The following is a 6,329-nucleotide window of genomic DNA, read 5'->3' as shown; positions in this document are numbered from 1 at the left end:
TTCTGATGCCTTCTTCTAACTTTTCATATGTACTCAAATCTTTTCACCAAAAAAAATATTCCTGCTCACTTATCATTTCAAAGGCTTGAAATGTGCTTGTTGGGATGGGCAACCTGGGCTCATGACTTCCATAATGAAAAGAAAGCCTTCAAGTAATAGCTGCTTTGTAGAAGATGAAGAAAATATAAGGAAAACCTAGACTAGAACAACAACTTGAAACTTACCCTAACTTTGCTCAGGGTACATCAGCCCAAAAACTAGAGATACACAAGGAATTGAGAAAAATTCCTTTTTTCGGGATGCCATTCTTATCTTGTAATTGTTACAAAGCAAAAATCTAACCGATACAAAATTTCATACCAAGAAATATAGAGTAACAATAATCTAAAATATGTGATGCTGGCTTTGAAAATAGATAGTGAGTGGGGAGGAAATTTTTTTTTTGAGGTTGGAAAATGATTGCCTATTTTACGTAATTAGAAAGCACTTGGCAGACTGTCTCCTGAGGTAACTTGAAAAACAATATATATTCTTGATCTTGTAGTAATTTGTAAAAGATATTTTGAGTCAAATATTGAAATTGTTAAGTTGTTACTATGCAATTGTTTATTGTGGCTACACAGGATTTTTAAAAATACAAGAAAAAGATTAGCTCAGAAAAGTAATGACTAGTTTGCTAGATTTTAGTGGAAACAGTTCAGAAATTGTGGAATTAAAAACTGAAAAATGAGCTATGTTTTTCTATAATTTCCATTTATCTATTAATCTATTTAAACAGAATGTGATATTAATTAAAGCATTTCATTCACTTTCCATGTCAATGATCACCAATATTTTACTTAATTTTTTCTTCATAAATAATTCAATGAATATCTAGACCTTAACACTGCCCAAATTATCATATGTTTAAAATATGCAAAATTATATTTATTATATTTAATAAAATTGTATAATACAATGCTAATTAAATATAATAATTTATATTTAAGGAAGAATTATTAATATATAATCATCATAAGTAATTGTTCTCATCTAAATTAGCAAAGCATTGAGTTTTCTGACATGTCTATGAATAGGCAAACCTACTGCTAACTAAACATATTTTTTCTTGCTGTTCATTTACTAATTAGTTAACATAGAACACTTGTAAATGACCTGAATTGCAAAGTCATATTTTTAAAACATCTGCAGTCTATTATGAATGTTTAAACAAATGAAAGAAATGCTTTGATTTAACTGCATTTCCCTTGACACTTAATTTGAAAAGGGGAAAATGAGTTTTCTTGGCATTTTTATTATATAAGATAATATCATTAGTTGTTTAGTAGGAAAAATTAATTCAGAATTTCTTGCTGAAATACAATATGTTCAGTGTTTAGGGAATAAGGCTGTTCATTATTTAGATTTGCTTTATTATCTAACTCTTTCAATTGTCTTCACATTTTAAGAAGTTAAATGGAACCATTTTAAATGGTTATTCTGTTCTGCTTTATATTTGGCTAAAACGAATATGTACATTTAATTGCACTCCATTCAATTTAAGAAAAAAACAGTACTTGAATTATCCATTCATGTAGGCATCCTATGAGATTCATATAATTTTTTTTTAGTTCTCATTTAGATTTGTATGACAATAGATCTTGACAAGAAAATAATGATAATAAAATAGTAGAAGCATTTATACTTGCTAATTCATTCTACTTTGTTTCTATGAGTTCAGCTACTTTAGATTTCACATATAAGTGAGATAGTACAGTTTTTGTCTCTCTCTGGCTTATTGCACTTGTGGTCCATTCACCTCACAAATGAAAGAATTCTTTTTTATGGCTAAATACTATTCCATCATAAATACATATGTGTATGAATGAAATATACATGTATGTATGTATGTGTGTGTATATATTACCGTTCATCCTTCAATGGACATTTAAGTTATTTCCATATTCTGACTATTGTGACTAAAGCTGCAATGAATGTGAGAGTACAGATCTGTCTTCATGATTGTGATTTTATTTCTTTAGAAAAAATACCCTGGAGTAAAAATTTTAGATAATGTGGAAGTTCTAGTTTCGATTTTTTGAGTAACTGCCATTCTGTTTTTCATAGTTGCTATACCAATGCACATTCCCACAAAAAGTGCACAAGGTTTCCCGTTCCTCCACATTCTCACGAACATTTAATAGCTTTTATCTTTTTGATAATAGCATTCTAACAAGTATGAGGTAGTATTTCATTGTGGTTTTATTTGCATTTCCCTGATCAGTAATGTTGAGCATCTTTTTTCCATTCTTGTTGGTCATTTGTATGTCTTCCTTGGAAAATAATCTGTTCAAGTCCTCTGCCCATTTTTTAATTGGCTTATTTGTTTTTTGCTGACTAAGGAACATAAAACTCAATAGCAAATATATATATATATATGGTGTGTGTGTGTGTGTGTGTGTGTGTGTATACTCCATACGCAACCCATCCATTTACTTGTCTTAATCCATATATGTTTATATATTTAAAGTGGCTTTCTTATTGACAACATATAGTTGGATCATGTTTTCTGATTTACTCTGACAATGTCTGTATTTTAACTGGTGCATTTACATTAAAATGATTATTGATATTTTGGAGTAATATCTACCATATCCATTACTGTTTTCTACTTGTTGCCCTTTTTCTTTATTTCTATTTTTGTCTTTTACTCTTTTCTTGCCTTTTATGTTTTTAATGTATCATTTTATATAATTTGTGTGTGTGTGTGGTTGTCCTAGTGTTTGCAATATACATTTATAACTAATTCAAGTTCTCAAATAACACTATACCACTTTTTCAGTAGTGTGTGTATCTTATAAAAAAACAAATAATGCTTATTTCTCCCCTTCGACCCTTGTATCATTGCTGTCATTTATTTCACTCATACAAAAGCACACATAAGTGTGTACTCATACACACTTATGTGTGCTTTTTACATGTGTATTTATGTATGCTTATATATATATATATATAGATGTGTGTATGTGTATGTGTGTGTGTGCATATATAAATATATATAATCATACATAAATACATTGCTGGTATTATTTTTAACAAACTATTCTCTCTAAAGAATATCTTTTAACATTTCTAGCAAGGCAGGTTTACAAATTTTCTCAGTTTTGTTTGTCTGAGAAGGATAATTTTTGAAGGGTAATTTTGCAGAGTATAGAATTCTACATTGTTTCTCTCTAAAGAATATCTTTTAACATTTCTAGCAAGGCAGGTTTACAAATTTTCTCAGTTTTGTTTGTCTGAGAAGGATAATTTTTGAAGGGTAATTTTGCAGAGTATAGAATTCTACATTGTTTTCTTTTCCCTTTACGTATTCAATATTTTCCTCTGTTCTTGCTTGCATGAGGTGATGTAATTCATATCTTTCTTTCTCTATAGGTAAGGTGTTTTTTGTCCTTTGGCTAATTTCAAGATTTTTTTTTTTTTAACTCTGATTATCTGTAGTTTGAAAATGATATGCCTAGATTGTTTTAGGTTTTGTTCTGGAATTTATCGTGCTTGGTGTTCTCTGAGTTTCCTGTATTTGTGGTTTGTTGTCTGACATTAATTTGGAGAAATTTTCAGTCATTATTGTTTCAAATGTTTCTTCTTTCTTTCTTCTCCGAGTCTCACTATGTGTATGTGATACCTTTTGTAGTTTTCCATAGTCCTGGGATAGTCTATTCTGTCTTTTTTTTTTCTTTTATTCATTCTCTGTTCTCTTCGCTTTTCAGTTTTCAAAATTCTATTGATATATCCTCTAGCTCAGAAATTTTTTCCTCAGCTGCATCGAGTTTACTAATAAGTCCATCAAAGACAGTCTTCATTTTTGCAACAAAAAATTTTAACTTTAGCCTTTTTTTAAGGATTTTCATCAGTGGTTTACATTGTCAATCTGTTCTTGCATTCTGTCTACTTTATGCATTAAGCTTTTAGCTTATTAATCATAATTATTTTAAATTTTTGGTCTGAAAATTTCAACATCCCTGCCAAGTCTGGTTCTAGTGAATGTTCTCTCTTCAAATTGTTTTGTGTGTTTTTTTCTTTTTTTTTTTGCCTTTTAGTATGCCTTGTGATTTTTTCTTAATAACTGACAGGATATACTGGGAGAAAAAAAAAAAAAACTGCCGTAAATAGATCTTTATTAATGTAGTGGCTAGGTGTGGGTGGTGGGCAAATGTTAGTCCTACGATTAGGTCTCAGTCTTTTAGTGAGCCTATGCCTCTGGACTGTAAACTTCACAGGTGTTTCTCCTTCTCTCTCTCTCTTTTTATTCTTCTCTTCCCTCAGGTGGAACAGTATAACTAGAGCCAATTGAAATTGCTTATTTTCCTTCCCCAGGTCAATTAGTCTCTGATAATACCCCACTTCACTTTAGGCTCTGGTTAGTTTCCTCTGAAAGCAGACAAGACTTTTTAAAAAGAACAGAGTTCTCTGGTATAATTCAAAACAGCTCCTTTTCTCAGATATTTATCGTGGGAAACCGGTCAAGCTCCTATAGATAAAACTCACAATATTGTGGAGATTCCCTTATGAGTCTCCCTGAAGTCTATAGTTCTCAGAGTTGTCCACACTGAACCTCCAATTAATCAATTACAGTTCAGGTTTTCCTATGCCAGCACTGGTTCTCCTGCAGCTTTCAGCTTTTGAGTCCTGCTCAGGTAAGCCATGACTCCCTGTATTCACCTGTCTATCTCTGTGGTCTTAGGGGGTCACAGTCTTCCCCTGTCCTGTGGATTTAAGAAGAGTTGTTAATTTTTCAGTCTGCTTACATTTTTACTTGTTATAATGGAGTGCTGATTTTCAAACTCTTTATCATTTGATTCTACTCTCTATGAGTTCTCAATCAAATCTCTGAATCCTTCTATTATTTTTTAAATTTTCTTTTTTTTATGTTTTAAATTCCTGTGGTGTCTTTTTTGAAATTGCTATCATTTTTTTTTTCTTTTTTGCTATAGTATTATTTATGGGAGATTTTTTTCTAATTTCTTTATGATATTAATACTGTTTTCCTGAAATTTTACTTTTTATTTTTCCAGAATTATTTATAGCTTGAATTTTAACTTTTTTTTTTCAATTTTAAATCAAAAGCATTTTTCAAATGTGTGGTTATATTTGTCGGAGATCTTAATTTCTTTTAGTTAGAGAGTAAAAAAGTGACTGGGGACTTTATGTGCATACAATATGGTTGCCAAAATGTGGGCCTCACACTCAGGATGATACAGCTGGCCAATTATTGGAATTTGGGTGTCTTTTTTCTTGTGCTGGCCACTTCCTCTGAGAGCAGAGAGGAATCTTTCAAACTCTCTAGACAGTAAATCCTAGCTACTGCTATTCTCAAAATACTAACTAGAGAAATAGCATTTGGTACATAGTTTCTTTTAATCTATCTGTGTTTAAGTAACATCTCCATCTGCAGCTTACCTGGAATCCAGATATCCTCTGATTCAATCATTCCAGAAAGCCATAAGGAAGTAATGTATAGTCAGATAGTATGAGTTTGGGAAGGTAATTTGCAGAACCCTATGATATACTACGTTAGATAATATCCTTTTCAGATTCTGACATTTTGCTGTTTTATATACTGTTTTGTTATCTTTGACTTTGTGGATATATACCTTTTAATACTTCTTTTTGTGGCATTTTGATGGAATTCAAAGAGAAAAAAGTCATAATTCATGTGTTTAATACACCGAATTAAACAGAAGCCCTGTTTTCTCTTTTTTTAAATTAAAAAAAAAATGCTTTCTTAAACAAATATATTATCTTCTGCAATGTATCTAACACCATTTCTCTGATGTTTACTTTTCCTTTTGAGATTTATTTGCAACTTTATACCTTCTCTATTTATCCTAGTGTCCTCACCAACTTCATTTGCTTCTACTCTTTAAAAATCCTCAGACACTGTGCTTTTTCCTGAAACAATATAAAATAATATTGAATGATGACTAATTGAAATTTTTAAAAAATTCTCTGAAATGTGAAATAGATGTATTTAATTTAATGTAAAAAGCAGTAGAAGGCTATCTAAAATGCTTATCAATATAGCATTGTTGTTAAAACTGAGCTTTAGAGATATATAGCCTGAATTCATGCTTAAAAACTACCTATTTACAGCATAACTGTTATTATATAGCAAACAGAGTTCCATAAACATGCAAGTCTCGGTCCTTATAACTGATGAAACAATGAATTTACAATCAGGGACAATTTATGAGTTAAGATTTTTTATTAAAGGCACATTTTGAGGTAGAAAATGGATCATATGTAAACTGGTTAGCCACATGGAAAAGAGGTTAGGCATCACAGGGAAT

This window comes from Pteropus alecto, unplaced genomic scaffold, assembly GCF_000325575.1.
Source record: "Pteropus alecto unplaced genomic scaffold, ASM32557v1 scaffold46, whole genome shotgun sequence".
Lineage (NCBI taxonomy): Eukaryota > Metazoa > Chordata > Mammalia > Chiroptera > Pteropodidae > Pteropus > Pteropus alecto.
The sequence above is the reverse complement of the archived record's forward strand: the minus strand, read 5'-3'. Positions refer to the sequence as shown.